A 21,326-nucleotide genomic window follows, 5' to 3' on the forward strand; every position below is an offset into this window, starting at 1 on the left:
AAACCTCCGGAGGCCCGGGCCCCGCCGGGGTGTCGCACTCGGCGGCTCTCCCCCTTGCGGTCTGCCAGCGAAGAGACGCGCTTCCTCTCTGGGTCGCCTCTGTTAACGCGGCTCCGCGCCCCGGCCACCGGCGGGTCCCTGGCTCTGCCTGGCCGGCGCGCTGCGCTCAGAGGCGGGCTCCCCGTGCGCGCACGGCCGCGGCCGACCTCTCCGCGCGGGCTCCCGGGTCGTCTGCGTCGGGCCTCGCCATTCAGGAGGCCCCTCGGGCCGACGGCGCGGTCACCCGGGCGGCGTCACCCGACGAGCCTCGGCCCGGGGCTGCGGACGACGCGGCGGGAGCTGGCGGGCGCGAGGGGCAGGCTGCGCGGAGGACGGTGCCCCCGGCGGGGCGCGCGGCGCGGGGCGCGCGGGGCTCGGCTCGCGGTGCCTTCAGCACCATGGACAGGGCGCGCGGTCGGGGCTCGCGGGCAGCCGGCCCCCGGGGCGTCCTGCCGGTCTCCCCAGCGCCCTCCTCTTCCTGAGTATCCGCCCGACAGGTTCCAGACCCGCCTCTCCCGCGGCGCCTCCGCCTCACTCCATCCGGCTCCCAAGTAGCCGCGGGAAGCGTGCTGCCCAGGCGCAAGGGAAACGCTGCAGGCACCGGGGAAACGGCGGCCCCGGCCGCTCCGAGCAATCCGCCCCCTGCTCCCGCCACCCGAGCCCGGCCACGAGCCGTCGGCTCGGCTCTGCCCGACCGGGCTCAGCCGCTCGCGGACTGCACCATTTTCTTCGCAGCCCGCCCGGAGCCGAGGCGCCGGCTCACTCGGCGGCGTGCAGAGAATCCCGGCCGGGTCTCGGCGTCCCGCGATCGGGCTCCTTGGCGCGCGGCGGCCGCGAGGTGAATGGGGCGAGGGTGGGGGAGGGAGGCCGGGGCGCGGGGCTTCCCCTCCCCGCCTCCTCCTCCTCCTCTAGCCGCGGCGGCTCGGGAGCCTCGCGGGCGCGGCCGGTGCTGGGGAGCGAGAGCCCAGGCTGCGCCCGGGGTGCTCGCGAAATCGCATCGCCCGGCTGCGGGCGCCGGAGGAAGCCGCTGCCGCGCTCGCTCGCTCGCTCGCTCGCTCGCTCAGCTCGGGCGCCCGGCGCTGCAGCCTTGGCTAAAACCCACAGACGAGAACACGGAGCGCGCAGCCAAAAGCTAGTGATGTCATCCGTGCAACGTGAGCCTCATCTCTTATTTTTCTAGCATCCTTAAAGATAAACTGCACCATTTCCCAGGCACGAAACGTCTAAGCCTTAGTCTTTGACCAGGCAAGTCAATGGTGTCTAGATAGGTATGTGCCCAACCACATCCATATTTATGCACATATACATATATGTGGTATGTAGCATGTTTACACGCATTATTATAAATGTAGGGATGTTGCCTCCATCTCCTGGTTCTCTCTTTGCAGTGGTGGAAAATTCTCTCGCATCCACCACTGGAAGGATAAAGGCTGCTTTATTGCAGAGTCGGCACCCAGAGGGGCTGAGGAAGTTCCCCGCGTCCCCGGTTTTGGTGGCTGGTATCTTGGATCATATTAGATCTTTGTTTTCCCCCAGAAAGCCACAGGCGCTCCCTTGCTGGCTTAGCTACAGGCGTGGCCCCCCGGGGCCGCGCGCGTCGGCGGGGTTGCCACGGCCAACCCCAGTCTAGCCCCACGCCCGCGCCAGACACCCTGACACACACCCACCTCCACCTGCCTCCACTCCCCTCCCTCCGCAGCAGGAAAGGAAAAAGGGAAATGATTGATCCTTTCAAGACCAGAGGCAGAGGATGTTAATGGGCGTGCGGCGTGGCGGGGGGAGGGGGGTGCTTAATAGATATTTTGAAAACGCCCGGGGGCTCGCGCTTTGAGAGGGGAGGTGGGGTTAAATGAAACCTCGGCGCGGGATTTGTCCTCGTCTGGGTGGCGGCTGGATGTAGGCTCAGCGGGGGCTCTGGGAGGCAGTGAGGGACCCTCGACCTGGAGCCGGTGGGCCGCCAGCGAGCCCCGCTTCATCCCAGAGACGCCCCCCGCCCCTCCCCGCCCGGCTCACGTGAGACCGCGCCGCAAAGGCTGGGAGCCTCCCTCCCAGGCTGCAAAGCCGGGTTTTTTCTCTCTAATGCTCGCCCCTCGGTGTCACCCGCACTACAAAGCCGGGGGCCCTCACTGCCGGGTGAAGAGCTGCCCCCGGGAAAGAGAGGGTCCGGCACCCCGCTTTGCACAGCGGGGCCTGCGAGCCTGAAAGAGCGCACCTCCACCATATTCTTTTTGTCTTTTTTCATCCTTTCTGCAGTTTGAAAATCGGGAACGAGGCGTTTCAGTGCCATCTAGTGGGGGAGGGGCGTGCCTCCCTTTCTGTCCCTGGATGCGGCACTGGGATTTGCTGAAAGGGACAGCAGAGCCTGAGGATGTCCGCCCGGTTCCTGGGTGCCCGGCTGGCAGAGAGGCCGTGGGCATGTGCCCTTTGCCAACCCCTGGTGCCCTGGGTCCCCTGGGACGGCGAGGTGGGGCCCAGGGACTTGACCACAATTTCTTCTCACCTTCCTTTCTACCCTCCTCCCACCAGTTCCCTCTCCCCCAACGTGAAAATGTGGAAACGAGCGCAAACACTTTGCACACATGGAGACAATGTCTGAAATTTCTGGAGCTATTTTCTCCTGTAAAGCCCAGAGCACTTTTAGGCTAACGGGATGTCTATGTTTGACCATAGGGAGAAGGCAGAAAGGTGAAATGATACCTACAAGGTCACTCAGCAAGTTGGTACACATCCAGCATTAGAGCCTCACTCTCCTGATTCTCAGTTCTCCCCTCCCCTGCGAACCAGCTAGGAGAGGTGCCCCTGGAGACCCCTGGAAGCCCAGGTAGCCACCCATTTGGCAATAAAGGAGCCTGACCATTTTATCCCTATCTGCCCTCCCTTTTCCATTATCCCATTCCTTTCTTGTTCTTCCTTTTTACCATTTTCTCTTGGCCTATGCCTTAGGCCTACTTCCAAGACTATGCCTTGCCTCTCCTCCCATGGTCCTCCTCAGCAGTCCGGTGATTAGGGCCCTGCTAAGAGAAGGGACCCAATGGCACACTGTCCTTTTTTCTGAACATCATTAAAATTATATTTTGAAATGTTTGTCCCTGGTGACATCCCAAAAGCCTTTTAAAGATGTTCATTTGAGGCCTCCTTTGAAATGCTGTTTTCCTGGACAGTCCTGCTCCATTTTGAGAAGATCCTTGTTGGGGCCAGGCGGGAAGGGAAACTCCTCAAGATGGCAGATACACCAAAATGGCTGAGGTTCCTGTCACCACCTCCACTTGGGACACCAATGGACCAATGACCTGCTGACAGCTTGAGCAGACCCTTACACCTCTCCTTTGGACTTCCCCAACCGAACCCAATGCCCTTCAAACCCCAGAGGAGGAAGTCACCTTTGACTGGTCGAATTGCAATCCTTCCTTTGCATATGAGCCAACCAATAGGAAACCGTTCTGCCTTACAACGTTATGTAAACCCCGACTACCTTGTCTTGGCGCGACTTCCTCGACTCACTCTCTTTCCCCCATGAGTCGTGGAACCTCGCCCGAGGGTGCCTGCAATAAAATCTGTTCTTGGACCCTCGCTTGCCTTGGCGGTCTCATTTCCATCTAGTTACTAAAAAACTTAACAATCCTGATCTTTGGAGCTAAAAAGATGGTGGATTCTTCCTCTTGACTATATAACTACATGACCTTTTTTCCTTGAGTGATCTACGTTTCTTCCCTCCGTCTCTTTCCAATTCCTTCCACCCTGTTAGCTATAGCATCACTATCTCCAACCTAGTCCTTCTGATTTGAACCTATACTGTCCTCAGATCATAGAATCTCAAAATTGGAAGGGACTTTAGAGTCAACCACACAATAATGCATGAATCTCTCCTAGAACATTTCCCAAAAAGTAATTGGCCAGCTTCTGCTTGCACACTTGCAGTGATAGGGAAATCACTCTCTTGGCAAGCACTCTGTTCCTTGTCAGATGGTGTAAGTGGTTAGATAATCCTTCCTTACATTGAGTATTTTCCTAGATCCCTGTAATCCTACCCATTGGCCTTTGGGAAGCCCACAGATACTTGATTCCTCTCCCATATAATGGTCCTTCTTGACCTACTTGACCTCTACCATCATGTTCTCCCTAAGCCTTCTTTCTTCCAGGCTAAATACCTTTTGTTTATTTCCTCTTTGAGCTTGCTGCCCCTGGGTTTCTGATTCTTCCTGATTATTAGTATGTCTTATATCCAACAGTGCTCCTTGATATAACAGCCAAGTCAACCGATAAAGAAAAAAAAAAAATGGCCATGTTTTCACAAGACCCATGCGAAGTTCTAATAATCCTCACCTTCTCTTCTAGGATCTCCTCTACAACTCATCCCTTTGAATGCTACCCTAGGATCTTACCCCAGAGTGATATTAAGATCATTGGTTTGCAGTTTCTGAAATCTACATTTTTGAAATTTGGAATTTCATTTGCTCTTGCACAACCTCCCTCCTTTTCTAACGAATGTTCACATTCTCCGAGCTCTCTCCAAGGCCAACAACAGAGATGCAGAGATATCATTAAAAATTCTCTCTTTCCTGAGGTACAGTTCACCCAGAGCAGAGAGATGCTTTCCTACAATTTCTTTACCCAATTGGGAACTGTCTTCAGTTATCATATTTGTTCTACTCTACACCCTACTTTTAGTCTGAAAACCATTCTCCTTGACATTGTCTCTTGGAATCAAAATAAAAATTGATGAGGTCTGTTTTCTCTTTGCCATTTATCAATATGCCATCATTTGCTCAGAGAAGTGTCCCCCTATATATTCTTATTCTTGTTTTTCTAACTAACTTTGCACAACTTGTACATTACTTGAAACCCAAGAGTTAACTTCTACTCTAGCCCTCCTAACACAGTCCCCCAAGCATGTGACATGCTAGTATTTATGCTTCTTTCTACATCACAATTCATCGCAGAGCCACATTGGTTTGTTAGAACTTCCCTTCTTTTCTTCCTCATTAGGTTCATTACAGAAAAAGGCAATTTTCATCTCACCCCTGGGCATCCAAGTCCTCTCCCTCCTTTTTTTTCTTGTTCCTCTACCATACCACCATGTTAATCTTCTTATATTCTAATTCTCCTTTACCCAAAATTCTGCAGTAATTTCATCTTGCCTGTAGAGTAAAGCTCAAACTTTTTACTCCAAGTGCCTATTTTCCAAAGCTGACCATCATATTCACTTAGACACATTCTCTGTTCTAACCAGGCAGCCCTCTTAACATGTTTTGAAAAGCCCCTGCATTGGCATCATTCCTCTTGCCCATAAAATATTTAACTGCTCTGCTTTTTAAAGTTCTTGTAATTACAGATGCCACATATCAGTAGGTCAAATAAATAGCATTTAAAAAATAAATAAATAAATAAATAAATAAATAAATAGCATTTTATCATCTCACTAGAAGCTGAAAAGACAACCAATTAAAGCCAACAAACATTCTTGATATTTAAAATCTCTTCCTAAACCAGGAATTATAAAGAATAAGATCACATCCTGCATAAAGAAATATTCCAAATCAGTAGCAATAAAACAAATAACAGAACAGAAAAATGATCAAAGGTCATAAAAAAGAATTTACAGAAGAAAAAATTCAAATGGAAAATTAACTTATTAAAAAAAAAAAAACATGGGCAGCCCTGGTGGCCCAGTGGTTTAGGCCACCTTCAGCCCAGGGTATAGTCAGGCTCCCTGCATGGAGCCTGTTTCTCCCTCTGCCTGTGTCTCTGCCTTTCTTTCTCTCTCTCTCTCTCTCTCTCTGTCTCTCTCTGTCTCTCATGAATAAATAAAATCTTAAAAAAAAAAATTCAACCTCACCTGTAATCAGAGAATACAAATTTTTTAAATACTTTTTTTTACCCATCAGATGGAAAAAAATTTTTTCATGTCTGTTAATGTCACGTATTGGCCAGTGCATAAGGAAACATGTTCTCATGCACTGCTGGTAAGAGCATAAACGGATACAGCCACTCTGGAGGGCAATTTGGAGTAGCTGTATGGATGAAAACTAGATGTTTGCAGACCCAACAGGTCTGCTTCTAGATATCTAGCCTACAGAAACACTGATACAAAGGGCAAAGAGCATCTTTAGTATGCTGCCCACATCCTGGGGCTTCCATGACAAAACACCACAAATTAGGTGTCTTAAAATGTCAGAAACTTATTGTCAGACAGTTCTAGGGCCCAGGAGTCCAATATCAAGGTGTCAGCAGGACCCTGCTCCCTCTAAAACCTGTGGGAGAGAATCCTTCCTTGCCTCTTCTAGTTTCTCTTCTAGATACTCTTCTAGTATCTTCCTTGCCTCTTCTAGTATTCTTCTAGATACTCTTCTAGTATCTGTTGGAAATCCTTGACATTCCTTGGCTTAACGATGCTTCATTCCAATTTCTGCCTCTGTTATCACATGACTATCTTTTCTCACATCATCTTTCCTCTTTTGCCAAGTTTCTCTCTTCTTATAAGGATACCAATTATATTGGATTATAAGCCTACCCTACTCCAACATGACCTCAATCAGATCTACAATGACACTATTTCTACATAAGGTCACATTTTGAGGTCATAAGGGTAAGGACTTCAACATATCTTCTGGGTGGAGGTGGGAGGGTTGGGGGGTTGGGTGGGATTATTCAACCCATAACTCTACCTTTCATGTAACAAAGAAGGCAACAGGGGCACCTGATTTTCCCCTGTGACTCTCAGTCTTGGGGCTGTGGGTTTAGGCCCCATGTTAGGTGTAGAAATTACTTAAATGTAAAATCTTTACATTTGGCTCAGTGGCTCAGTCAGTTAAGCGTCCAACTCTTGATTTCAGCTGAGGTCATGATCTCAAAGTCATGAGATCAAGCCCTACGTCAGGCTTCAAGCTGGGCATAGAGCCTGCTTAAGAGTCTCTCTCTCCCTCTGCCCCTCCCCCCAAATAATAATAAGAAAGAAGGAAAATATTTAAAATCTTCTTAAGGGATGCCTTGGTGGCTCAGCAGTTGAGCATCTGCCTTCGGCTCAGGGCGTGATCCCGGAGTGCTGGGATCAAGTCCCACATCAGGCTCCCTGCATGGAGCCTGCTTCTCCCTCTTCCTGTGTTCTGCCTCTCTCTCTGTATCTCTCATGAATAAATATATATTTTTTAATCTTTAAAATCTTTTTAAAATAAGGGGATATAAGAAAATGTAAAGATATCTGCTTATTTGTGCAAAATGGAAGAATGACAGAAGAACCAAGAAGCCAAGCAGAGAACAGGAAGTTGATAGCACATTGCCATTACCACTGTTAGGCTGAAGGCAGGCTCAGCCCTGGCCAAGCATACAAATGAAGGCCCACATCTCATGTCTCTAAATGTTTACAGGTGTAAGTCAAATGACAAATTGTTAAATAAAAATGTTCTAACCTTATACTTTACAAATACCTTTATGATGACAAATCTTCAAATATGTGTAATGTTATGTTTGGGTATGAATAAAATTTGGCAAAATATCAAAGGCAACCAAATTAATTATGATTGCTCATGTATTGATGGGCCAGCAATGCACAGATGAGTAATAAAGGTATTCATAATTCATAACTTATAATAATACATATTCATAAGACTTACTTTTCTTAACTTTTATTTCAGAAAAATCATCCTGTTATAATCAAGATTTTTTTTTAAGATTTTTATTCATGAGAGACACAGAAAGACAGGCAGAGACATAGGCAGAGGGAGAAGCAGGCTCCCTGTGGAGTGCCTGATGCAGGACTTGATCCCAGGACTCCAGGATCACAACCTGAGCCAAAGGCAGACACTCAACCACTGACCCACCCAGGTGCCCCTACAATCAAGATTTTCACATACTTAATATTCTATTGATGGTAATGCCAAATGGTGCTTTTGTTTGTTCTGAGAGAGAGTGTGAGTGGTGGGGAGGAGCAGAGAGAGAGAGAGAGAATCTTAAGCAGGCTCCACGCACGGCATGGAGCCTGAAGTGGGGCTTGATCTCATGACCCTGAGATCATGACCTGAGCTAAAATTAAGAGTCAGACATTTAACCAGCTGAGCTGCCCAGGTGCCCTGAAAGTTTGGGTTTTTTTTTTTTAATTAATATCAATTCGAAGGAACTTCATACTACTGAAGCAATAACACTTTTATTGGAAATGTCAATAAGATTCTTAAAATACTACTTACATTTGGACTTTACATATTATATTCAAGCATTGTAACAATCACATATGACACATCACTGTTAATGCAAAAAATACATTACTTTTATCATGTAAATCATTATCACATACATGATTTTTACTGTCAAAGTGATATCTATATGCCTATGATAGTTATTCAGTTCTTCTTTCAAATATTCCAGTGCTAAAATGAAAAATACCAAAAATCAAAGTACGGTGTCTAATTTGTTCAAGTCTCTCTACAGTAAAGACCATATCTTGGGATCCCTGGGTGGCGCAGTGGTTTGGCGCCTGCCTTTGGCCCAGGGCATGATCCTGGAGACCCGGGATCGAGTCCCACGTCGGGCTCCCAGTGCATGGAGCCTGCTTCTCCCTCTGCCTGTGTCTCTGCCTCTCTCTCTCTGTGTGACTATCATAAATAAATTAAATAAATAAATAAATAAATAAATAAATAAATAGACCATATCTTGATCTACAATGATTGGATATTAGTTGTTACTACAAGCATTACTTTGGGATTATTTATAACTGAATCCTCTTCTTTAAAGTCATAAAAAAATGTGCTTTTCCTTGTTCTATTTCCTTATATTTTATTCGAATGCCACTTTTGGTTTCATATGCAGTTTATTTCTACTTAGAAAACCATTTTCTAGGCAGCCAGGGTGGCTTAGCAGTTTAGCGTCGCCTTCAGCCCAGGGCATGATCCTGGAGACCCAGGATCCGGTCCCACATCGGGCTCCCCGCATGGAGCCTGCTTCTCCCTCTGCCTGTGTCTCTGCCTCTCTTTCTCTCTGTGTCTCTCATGAATAAATAAATAAAATCTTAAAAAAAAAAAAAGAAAATGTTTTTCTCTAAAATTTAAAAGTATTTTTAATACCTTAAGTAGAAAAAAACAAATATTGTGCTTACCAAGCAAAAGCATTCCATTTGTCAGTTCATGCTCTGCACCATAGTTTTGGTTCTTTTTTATAGTTTTGGATTTTATTTTATATATTATTTTTTATTTGAGTTCGATTTGCCAACATTTATATAGATATTTTTTAATTGGAACGTTTTGGATTTTAAACATAACACAAACCCCCCCCTCCAAAAAAAAAGTATTTTTAGTCTCTTTAACTGAGAAGTCACCCAACTTAGATCTGCTTTTATTTATACTATTCATAGCAAGCAATAGCAATCAAAAAAATCGTAGATAGAACAAACCTGAAATTAATTTTTTAAGATTTTATTTTATTTATATATTTGAGAGAGAGTCAGAGAGATCACAGAGGGAGAGAAAAACAGACAACCCAATGAGGGGCTCAATCCCAAGACCCTAAGATCATGACTCAAGCCAAAGGCAGATGCTTAACCAACTGAGCCACCCAGGCGTCCCTTAAAATTAATTTTATTTTCCATGAAAGACCACATTTTGCTCTGTATTTGAGGGCTTCCTGTTGTTTACTTTAGCTTTCCTAGTATATCTTACGTCCTTTCTAAATTAAATTTAATGGCTTTAGTCAGCATTTCCATTGCGTGTCTTAAGTGGCAATAAGGTCAAATTTAAATATGTTTTGTCTATGGATAGATTCAAGATACATAAATAATCTTTCTTTGAATTTCTCCATAACTTCATGACTATTGACTCAGTTGAGGCCATGTCTCCAGTAACAAATTCACACTATATTCCATATGTGTTATCAAGAATGTTTCTGCAATTTAGGCCAAAATTGAGGTTAGGTCTAGAAATACACTTATAGTTTAAGAGCAGTATGAGTTACAAGAGCATAATATTGCAAAATGGCTCAGTTATTGTGTGCAACTGTTCAAAATACCTAATTCATATGTAATTCCAGAACCATGAATTAGAACACAAAAGGAAGGAAGAAATGGATGCCCATCACTGCTGAGAAATGACACTTCCTTGTTCAAAAATCTACTACATGCATGCTATCTGGGAAGAAAGGCTGGACAAGCTAATAATTTTATCTTTTCTTTTATCAAAGTGCCTCCACCCTCAGGCCCTTTCCATGCTCCAAAGCAGAATCTAACACCAACATCAGCAGCAACACAACCCACATAACTTAGATGCAGTTGTCTTTTGTTCTGAGGACACAGGGCAAGAGGTTTAGAAAAGCATTTCCTTGGGTCCTGTACTACATTAACCAGAAGAGCACTTTTTTAAGCTCATAAGCCATATGTGCCAGTACTCACTGATGCAGGATCCCAAGACATAGGGGCAACCATGAGTACTCCAAGACTATTATGTGTGTATTTGTGATATGCAGGTCCTGTAAAACAGTCTAGGGCAGGGACCCTCTTGCTGGGACTGAGGGCAGCCTCGCTGAAGGAATAAAAAGAGCAAAGAGTTTTGCCTGAGCCTGGGGTTCACCCAACAGAAGCTGAAACTAACAAACATCTGTCTGGCCAGAGCTGGAGCCATGAAACACAGACAACTGGTGCTGGAGTTGCCACCCATGGCAGAGACTAGAGGAGAAATACCCAGACTTCTCTCTGTCTTTGACTCATCAACCTTTTGCCAGAACCTCCCGTAGACTGAACCCAGATGAATATCAGCTGACACAGAAGCCTTGGGATGTACAGCCTGGAAATTTCAGTCCCTTGTAGTAGAACAGAGCAGTGAAAATCAAGGAACAAATCTGAGGGTATACAGGCCAGAACGGGCTGACACACAGTAGATATTCTCATAGTCAGGACAAGAGAAATGTGCTCTCTCTACCATCACTGTTTAGTATTCTAGGGGTCAAGGGTAGAGCGGGCTACAGAAATTAAGAGTTACAACAATTGCCAAGGAGAATGCAAAATGAATATTATATGTGGATAGTAGAACTGAAAACTCAAAAGAACAAACTAAAAATACTCAAGAATCAATACATTCCAATATAATAGCAATTAATTGTTAGAAAATATACTGGAAAACCATCCCATATACAACAACAACAAAAACCTCTATAATATATATATAAATAATAGTTACAAAGAAAGCAAAGGCTTTATATGACACAAACTACCAAATTTTATCAAGAGACACAAATGACCGAAAAGATGTAGAAACTCGCCATATTCCTAAATGAAACAACTCAATACTATAAAAATGTCAATGCTTTACAAAATCATTCATAGATTAACATGGTTCCAATCAAAATCTTAGGTTTTATTAGAACTTGGAGAATAATTCTAAAGCTCATCTGCAGAAAGCTAGTAGTGGGAATAGCTAAGATATTTTTTACCTGATAATTTCTTGCTCTTAAGTATTAAACTATGTTTTTAAAGCCACAATATTTAAACAGTAAGATATCCACTTCTCAGACCCTGCACTTGCTCCACAAAAGACACAAGAATTTTTTTATAAGTGAAGAGAATAAGGAACCCAATCTAATCATTCACCAAAAATCATGATTTGTATGAAATTAGACCTCTTAAGGGCTACAGGTCCACAAAATCTGGAAATATGATGAGTGTATCACAGCCTCCCAAGCAGGCTTTGACCAATATGGGTGCACTGTGAGGACATTTGGCTAATGTGATACTCTGAACGTTTTCCAAGCCTTGGCCTCCTGGGTTGATGATTCATGATCTATGTGGACAGCATCTTGTTGTACTCCCTGACCTGACATCTCATGAGTCTGGATCTTGTAAGTCCTTGATCACCAGCTACATCATCTGGAAGTTGGAATGTTTGTGTCCCCCAAAAATCCCCATGTTGAATCCCTAACCCCCAACGTGATAGTATCTGGAGATGGACCTTTGGGAGGAAATTAGGTTTAGATGAAGTCATAAAGATGGTATCTCCATGACAGGATTAGACATCAGAAAGCTTGCTCTCCTCTCTCTCTCTGCCATATGAGGACACAGAGAGAAGGTGGCCATCTGTAAGCCAGGAAGAGAGCTCTCATAAGAACTGGATCATTGCAACACAGAGATCTTGGATGTCCCGCCTATAGAATTTGTGAGAAATTTCTATTGTTTAAGCCACCCAGTTGATGGTATTTTGTTATGGTAGCCCAAGCAGATTAAAACATCATAATCCCCATAGCAACTCAAAGGATCACAAGTTTGAACCACAATGTGGAGTGTCTTTACTACATCATACCTGATCAAGTGTAATGATCCGCATGTTGTAGGACAAGGTATTAGTGGTCCTGGGGTAGGGGGGCCCCAATTTCCCTTCCTAGATATTGCTATTTCCTGGGATTTTCTGTTTATTACCAGCAGTTCTAGCTCTCACTGTCTCTTTTCCCACCATAATAGCCATGGTTGCTGACCTCAGTCATTTTTTCCACATTTCATGTGTGAGCACTCTTCTAGGTGCTTAGAGATGCCAGTGAAAAACAAAGAAAGATCCCTGACCTCATGGAGCTTATAGTCTAGTAGTGGGAGACAAATAATAACCGATTGAATAAATAAGTCATGTAGTACTGTAGATGATAAATGGTAGAGGAAGACAATAGAGCAGTGGGTAAGAGTTTTATGGACTGAATGTCTACATACCCCCAAAATTCATAAGTTGAAGTCTCAAGCCTCAACAGGACTGTATTTAAAGATAGGATCTTTAGGAGATAAGAGTTTAAATAAAGTCATAAGAATCGCACCCTAGTCTAATAGGTCTGGTGGTCTCATTAAAAAAGAAGAAGGAGAAGGGGAAGGGGAAGAGAAGGAAAAGGAGAAGGTCTCTCTCTCTCTCTCTCTCTCTCTCTCTCTCTCTCTCTCAATCTTTCTTCTCTCTTGGTCACAGAGGATAGGCCATTTGAGGACAAAGACAGCCATCTATAAGCCAGGAAGAGTCTTTATCAGGAACCTAACCGACCTACACCTTGATCTTGAACTTACAGCCTCCAGAGCTGTGAGAACATAAGGTTTTGTTGTTTAAAGCACCCAGTGTATGGTATTTTGTTACGGCACCTCGGAGACTAATACAAAGATGAATCATCTCATAAAACAGAGAAACTTGTATAGTCTTTGGCGGCTGCCAGAGAATTTCAGGGGCTGAAAAGCTGATTTACCTACATCTCTTTCTCTCTCTCTCACACACACACACACATGCACACACCAACAAACACACCCTGGCTCACCACAGCACAGCCAGGGCTTATCCACCCAACTCCAGACACCAGGTTGGCATCGCAGACCAGTTTTACCAAAGGGAGCTTCAAGTGTACAAATTCCTATTCCTCCACCACTTTCCACAGATGCAGGCCCTGCAAGCACCCGACTTTAGAAAGGGAATTACTTGCCAACAGAGGCCTACGCAAGACTTGGAGGCACTGCCAGGGCACCTCACTGCAGGGTGCTCCCACAGCCTGCAGTAGCTGACACAGACACAGAAAGAAGCTCATTTATAACAAGTCAGAAAGCCTTTGTCAAGTTTACCATTTCCTATGTGCCAAGCAACTAAACTCACTGGGAGGAGCCCTCTTCTAGAAGGGAATAAAAATAGTCCTGCCAGGGAGAATCATCCACCCAAAGCATCTGTGGTCATTTAGCCCCATTGCAGTTGACCCCAATGGTGCAGCATGAACAGCAATCAGCTCCACAAACAACCAGAGGACCTTGGCAATGTGAAATGCAGAAAGAACCTATTTTAAGGGTATGATTGGATAAGTACTCAAAAATGAAGGTTCAAATATTTACATTGAAGTACTATTTGTAATAGGATTCAAAAATGTCCAACAACAGGGGTTAGATGAATAAATCATAATGCAGTGATTCAATGGAACAATAAAAAGCCATAAAAATAGCATTTTAAAGGAGTATTTAGGGGGTTACGTGGCTGGCACAGTAGGAAAAGCATGTGACTCTTGATCTCGGGGTCATGGGTTTGAGCCCTCATGGGGTGCAGAAATTACTTAAATAAAACTTTAAGAAATAAGTATAGGAGGATTAGAGAAGGTAGAAAAACACTCAAGAGATACCAATAGGTGCAAAGAGTAGGATATAAAACTATGGATGAAATAGGATCCAAATTTTATAAATAAAAATCAGTAACAAGGAAATATACCAAAATGTTAGGATTATTTGGGGATTATTCTCTTTTAAGGGTTTTGTATTTCCAGAGCACCTGGGTGACTCAGTTGGTTAAGCGTCTGCCTTTGGCTAAGGTCAGGATCCCAGGGTCCTGGGATTGAGCCCTGCTGTAGAGCCCACTGTCAAGCCCTGGGTCTGAGGTGAGCTCCCTGCTCAGCAGGACGTCTGCTTCTCCCTCTCCCTATGCCCCTTCCCCCACTCTGCTCTCTCACTCGTCTCTCAAATAAATAAAATCTTTAAAAAAATAAATATTTTGTATTTTCTAGGTTTTATATAATGAACATGTATTACTTAATTGTCTAAAAACAATAGCTATATTAAGATAATAAAGTTACTCATGCTCAAACTTTTATGTGTATGATTAATTCCCCATGCAGCCAGGATTCCCTAGGTTCCAACTGAACAATTCATTCAAAAGCACAATATCTATGAAAGAATCACTGACATCCAAAATTAAAAGTGTTCTCCTTAGAGATAATTCTGCCTCTAAGGGCTTTGAACTGTATATTTTTGCCTTACTCTTCTTGACAGTGAAGATTGTTTTCAGGAGGAAAAAAAGTCATGGTTTTTCCAGGGTACTCTCCTCGTTGCTTTAAATTTTCCATCTTTTTATGACATATGCAAGCAAAAAGCCATCTCCTCCCTCAACTGGATCATTATGTTTTGGTCCGGCAGGCATGCACTGTAAAGAAGCACAGATGTGGTACAGGACTTTAAATGGTTTTGCCAAGTTTACAAGGCCAACTGTGGAAGGACCCGACAGGTGGGGCTCTGAGCCAAGTGGGTGTGGTAGAGAGGGTGAGTCACCATCCAGAGCTAGAATCACAAGAACAGAATGCAGAATTAAGATAATGGAACCTAAAATGTCCACAAAATGAGAGAGGACAAATAGGCAGAGAAGAAGCAGGAACTGTGTATTAAAAGCAAGATTCTGGACCACAGTGATGATAATCCTATCAGGAAAACCTCTAGAATCAACTCAGATAACTGGAAGGAGGACCAGTCAGACGAATAGCTATGAGGATTCGGCCCCTATCTGTTGGCTGCTTACTTCATGCCAACAGATATCAACAGGACATTTGATTTAATCATCATGACAGTTCCATAAACCAGTATTATCCACATTTATTAGATGAAGGGAGCCACTCAGAGAGTGATTTGCTAAAGTTTATCTAGCTGGTAAATATTGGAGGATTTAAATTTAGATACAGCTAACTCCAAATGCCAATTTCTTGGCACTGTGAATCTGCCATAGACCCTAGATGTAAGAGACAATGGAAAGGAAGGTGATTTCTTAGGCTCAGAGGTGGAGACCCATGGTAAGAGAACCTGGATCGTTCAGTCGATTAAGCGTCTAACTCAAGAGTTGGATCAGGTCATGATCTCAGGGTTGTGAGATCAAGCCCCACGTTGGGCTCTGTGCTGGGCATGGACCCTGCTTAAGATTCTCTCTCTCCCTCTGCCCCTTCCCTCGCACTCTCTCTCTCTAAAATAAATCAATAAGATCTTTAAAAAATAAAATATGGTAATTTTTTTTTCAATGGGTTTTCTGGATTTTTTTTAAAATAGGCTCTATGCTCAAAATGGGGCTTGAACTCACAATCCTGAGATTAAGAGTCACATGCTCTATGGACTGAACCATACAGGTGCCCCTAAAATATAGTAAATTTTAATGATTTTTGAAAACTTCTAAAGACCTCCACAGATTCCTAACAATCAATTGCCATTGTTGTATGTATTGCATTCCCAAATGCTGAGTAGTGCTTAAGAGTGTGTACACATTCGTAACAATCAAGCAAGGACAGAAGAAGCTGCCATGGAAATTGGATGCTGGGATCATGCTCCAGCCACTTGGGGCATAGGATTCTGAAAATTAACATTTTTGGCAAAATTATCTATTATTACATGATGCAGACTGCAAAACCATTAAAAAGTAAACAAAACCTTGAATATTAAATTCCCAATGCCAAGGATTAACTCTATTGCCTTACTTTGGTAATTTGTCCAACTGCAATTTGTTTCATTTTCCTTCCATTTCATAAGTCAGATTTTTTTTCTTCAAAAGCCTTCATATCTAACATCCATGCTCTTGAGGAATTTTGGGTCCAAATACATTTGGTAGCCACTAAGGCAAAATGAAAATATTGGAAACATTCCAGCTCCTTGTTTACTTTAAAACAAACATTTACTCTTTCCCTAAAGTCCACAGTTTATTGACCTTTACATTTTACATTTTTTGTATTTACTGAAACAGGAAAAGCAGAGACATTTAAATGGGTTTCAGTTTAAGAGAAGCTGGTATTTAAGAAGTAAGATTTATGAAATGACTATTTGAGAGAGTGATTATGTATATTTAAAAAAAGATTTTTCACTTTTAACAAAGCTTCCTCTATGTTTCCTATTAATAGTTGCCCTACCAAGTAAGCTGTTTGACTTAATATATAAAATTTTACTTAGAATTCTACGATTTCAGAGCAGGAAAAATAGTTGAAGATGATTTAACATTTGTGTAAGCCAAGGAAAAAGAGGAGTTAAGAAATTTGCTCAGTCAATGGTGGCTTGTTTAGTAGTAGTTGGGGATTTGCTGCCAGTAGACCTAGCCTGTTGCCAGTAGACCCACCTTCTTCATTTTCTTCTTCTTCTTTTTTTTTTAATATTTTATTTATTTATATGGGAGAGAGAGCAAATATGAGCAGGGCCAAGGGGTAGTAGGAGAGGCAGAGAGAGAAGCGGACTCCCTGCTGGGCAGGGAGCCAGATGTGAGGCTCTATCCTAGGACCCACGAGATCACAACCTGAGCTGCTTAACTACCTGAACCATCCAGGAACCCAACCCAGTTACCTTCACTTTAAAAGAGGTTCTTGGCGCAGTGGCACAGCCCGGGGTGTGATCCTGGAGACCCGGGATCAAGTCCCACGTCAGGCTCCCTCCCTGCACGGAGTCTGCTTCTCCCTCTGCCTGTATCTCTGCCTCTCTCTGTGTGCCTCTTCTGAATAAATAAATAAAATATTTTTTAAAAAAACAGTCTGAGTGGATTAAAAAAAAAAACAAGACCCAACTATATGTTGTCTACAAGAAACCCACTTTATTTTCCTTTTTTTTTTTTTTAAGTATTTTATTTATTTATTTATTTGAGAGGGAGAGAGAAAACATGCACTCAAGAGCAGGGGAAGGGAGCAGCAGACTCCTCGCTGAGTAGGAAGCCTGACATGGGACTCGATCACAGGGGAGCTGAAGGCAGACACTTAACTGACTGAGCCACTCAGGTGCCCCAGAAACCCACTCTAAACATAAAGTGGATAGATGAAAAGATACATTAAAAGTAAAGACAGCTTTTTTTAAAAAAGTAAAGAGATTTAAAAAGAAAAAGATATACCGTGCTAACACTAATCAAAAGAAAGCTGGAATAGTAATATTAATTCCAGAGAAGCAGATTTCAGAGCAAAGAAAATTAACAGGGATAATGTGAGACATTATAATAATAAAGGGACCAAGTCACCAAGAAGACATAATAGCCCTTAATGTACATGTATCCAACAACAGAGTATTAAAATACATGCAGCAAAACTGTTAGGGCTGCAAGGAGAAACAGATGAATACACTATTGTACTTGGAGACTTCAACACCCATCTATTAGTAATTAGCAGAAAATCAGCCAGGACATAGTTGAAATGGACAGCATCATCAGTCAACATGACATAATTGACATGTATAGACTACTTCATCTAACACACTTCATCTAACCACAGGAGAACACACTTTTTCCTCAGGGTCACACAGAATGCTCACTGTAAGGACCACGTCCTGGGCCACGGAAACACCTTAGCCCATAAAAAAAATTCAGACTTCATACAGTGTCTCCTCTCGGTCCACACAGGAATTAAACTAAAAATCAGTAACAAAAAGACAACTAGGAAATCCTGAAATGTTAGGAGTTTGAACAATACACTTCTCAATAACACATGGGCCAAAAAAGAAGTCTTACAAGAAATTAAGAAATATTTTGGGGACACCTGGGTGGCTCAGCGGTTGGCCATCTGCCTTCAGCTCCAGGCGTGATCCTGGAATCCCAGGATCAAGTTCTGCATCGGGCTCCCTGCATGGACCTGCTTCTCCCTCTGCCTGTGTCTCTGCCTCTTTCTGTGTGTGTCTCACATGAATAAATAAATAAAATCTTTAGAAAAAAAAAGAAATATTTTGAACTAAATGAAACTGAAAATATAACATTTTGAAATTTGTGGTATGCAGTAGAAGCTCTGCTTAGAGGAAAATGTATAGCATTGAATGCATATGTTAGAAAAGCAAAATAAGTGAAAATCAATAATCTAAGCTATTTTAGGAAACTAAGAAAAAAAGGACAAATTAAATATAAAGTAAGCAGAAGAAAAGAAAATTAGAGCAGAAATCAATGAAATTGAAAACAGGAAATAAATGAAATAAAAACGTTCTTTGAAAACATCAATAAACATTGATGAGCTTCTAGCCAAGCGATGAGAAAAAGACAGAAATGGGCACCTGGGTGGCTTGGTTGGTTAGGCATCCGACTCTTGATTTTGGCTCAGAATGTCATCTCGGGGTGGTGAAACTGAGTCCCACACTGGGCTCCGCACTCAGTGTGGCGTCTGCTTGAGATTCTCTCTCTCCCTCTTCCCTGCTTCTCCCCCCAACACACAAACACTCTCTCTCTCTCAAATAAATAAATAAATCTTTAAAAAAAAAGAGAGAGAGAAAGGGAATATTTTGAGTAATTCTATGTTTACAAATTTGATCATCTAGATGAAATAGACCACATCCCTGAATCTATCAAAATTCATTCAAGAAAAGATCATCTGCTTTCGCCTTTATCTAGGAAAGAAATTGAATCAGTGATTCATAACCTTCCAAAATAGAAAGCACCAATTGGATTCACTGGTGAATTCTCCCAAACATTTAAGAAAGAAATAATGTCAACCCTCTACAATTTCTTTGAGACAATAGAGGCAGAGGGGACACTTCCTAACTTACTCTATGAGGCCGGTATTACCCTAAAAGCAAGACCAGACAAAGACTTAGGAGAAAACTACAGTCTGAAATCTCTCATGAACATTGATGCAAAAATCCTCAACAAAATATTAACAAATCAAATCTGACAATATGTAAAACGAAGTATATACATCAGTCACACAGGATTTATTCAGTAGAAAAATCATCCAATCATATCAGTAGATGTAGAGAAAGCATTTGACAAAATAGTACATGGAGAATGATTTTTATATGTATCTCCTTGTAAATGTCTGCTTTTGTACATCTAAAGTCTATACAGCAAAATTCTGACAGATGAGTTTTCTTTTCGCTTCTCTGAAAGCGAAGTTTTCTGTAAAATTTTCTAGAAAAGAGCACTAACCATGACTATTTTTTTTTAAAGATTTCACCCACTTATTCATGAGAGACACACACAGAGAGGGAGAGAGAGAGAGAGAGAGAGAGAGGCAGAGACACAGGCAGAGGGAGAAGCAGGCTCCACGCAGGGAACCCAACGCGGGACTTGATACGGGGTCTCCAGGATCAACCCAGAGCCGAAGGCGGCGCCAAACCTCTGAGCCACCGGGGCTGCCCACTAACCATGACTTTAAAAACCTTTATGGGGGGGATCCCTGGGTGGCGCAGCGGTTTGGCGCCTGCCTTTGGCCCGGGGCGCGATCCTGGAGACCCGGCATCGAATCCCATATCAGGCTCCCGGTGCATGGAGCCTGCTTCTCCCTCTGCCTGTGTCTGCCTCTCTCTCTCTCTGTGACTATCATAAGTAAATAAATAAAAATTAAAAAAAAAAAAAAAAAAAAACCTTTATGGGGGATCCCTGGGTGGCGCAGCGGTTTGGCGCCCGCTTTTGGCTCAGGGCGTGATCCTGGAGACCCGGGATCGAATCCCACGTCGGGCTCCCGGTGCATGGAGCCTGCTTCTCCCTCTGCCTATGTCTCTGCCCTCCCCCCTCTCTCTCTGTGTGTGACTATCATAAATTAAAAAAAAAAAAAAAAAGATTAAAAAAAAAACAAACCTTTATGGATGGATTTCCCTGGTGGCTCAGTTGGTTAAGCTGCCAAGTCTGATTTTAGCTCAGGTCCTGATCTCAGGGTTGTGAAATGGAGCCTCACGAACAGCTCTGCACTCGGTGGGGAGGCTGCTTAAAATTCTCTCTCCCTCTGCTCTTCCCTAGTGCACATGTGTGCACACACTCTCTCCCTCTAAAAAAACAACAAACAAAAACACACAAAAACAAAAGGACAAAACACTTTTATTGATTTGGCAAGAGTCCACTACTAGAAACACTTGTTAAAAGATCACAGCTAAAGGGGATGAGGTCATAAGTTTTCTAGTGCCCAGTTGATGGGGGTGAAATTGGCAACTGGAATGAGCTTCCCCTGGTAGAGTGCTCAAGTGGCCAGATTTGGCATTTCCAAACTGCAGGCAAGATGCAGACAACAGAGCAGCATAGAAATGCATCCCCATCTCTTCTCCGTAGTCTCATTTCATATAAGCCCTGGTCATTGCTGTCATCGATAGAGATCAGTTGTTTTTGGATCTTTAATGTCAACCTAAACAAGTGAACTTGTACAAATCAGTCATATACATGTGTGCACACACATACATTTAACTACAGTGCTGAAGACTCAAACTATAGGTGTTTACACTAGATTTACTCTGATCAATCTAGTTTGTTTGCTTTTCAGATTTACAAATAGTGCTATATAGTTCTGTTAAAGCCTAAACCAGCCTTATTTTCCTTGAACTGTGCCAACCCCATGTCTGGTCTCTGGAAAGAGATGTTTTCCAATTTGGAAATTTGACTTCATACAGACTCATTGTCATATTCTATACACAGCCATGCATCTTACTCCCTCATAGTATTTCCTCTTTGGGTTGCTTGACTGTCAAGAATATTATTACTTTGAGAGAGTGCAAGCGTGAACAGGGCACTGGGGGAGGGCAACTCAAACTGGCATCAGCAAAGGGTTTTGGTTTGTCATTGAAAAGTCTCAGGATGGGGGAACCTCGGTGGCTTAGTCAGCTAAGCATCCAACTCTTGATTTTGGCTCAGGTCGTGATCTCA

At 43.4% G+C, this 21,326-nt stretch overlaps 1 long non-coding RNA gene across 1 annotated transcript in view; it reads right to left on the reverse strand.

The window, feature by feature from the left end:
* Positions 1-14,585: 14,585 nt before the first annotated feature.
* Positions 14,586-21,326, reverse strand: part of LOC111090230 — a 28,683-nt gene continuing 21,942 nt past the window's right edge. The window contains exons 6-7 of the long non-coding RNA XR_005371238.1: positions 20,274-20,460; positions 14,586-14,921 (exon numbers count right to left, since the gene is read on the reverse strand). This is a non-coding gene — a long non-coding RNA (uncharacterized LOC111090230). The remainder of the gene's footprint in view (positions 14,922-20,273; positions 20,461-21,326) is intronic.

Source organism: Canis lupus, chromosome 16 (genome assembly GCF_011100685.1).
Source record: "Canis lupus familiaris isolate Mischka breed German Shepherd chromosome 16, alternate assembly UU_Cfam_GSD_1.0, whole genome shotgun sequence".
Lineage (NCBI taxonomy): Eukaryota > Metazoa > Chordata > Mammalia > Carnivora > Canidae > Canis > Canis lupus.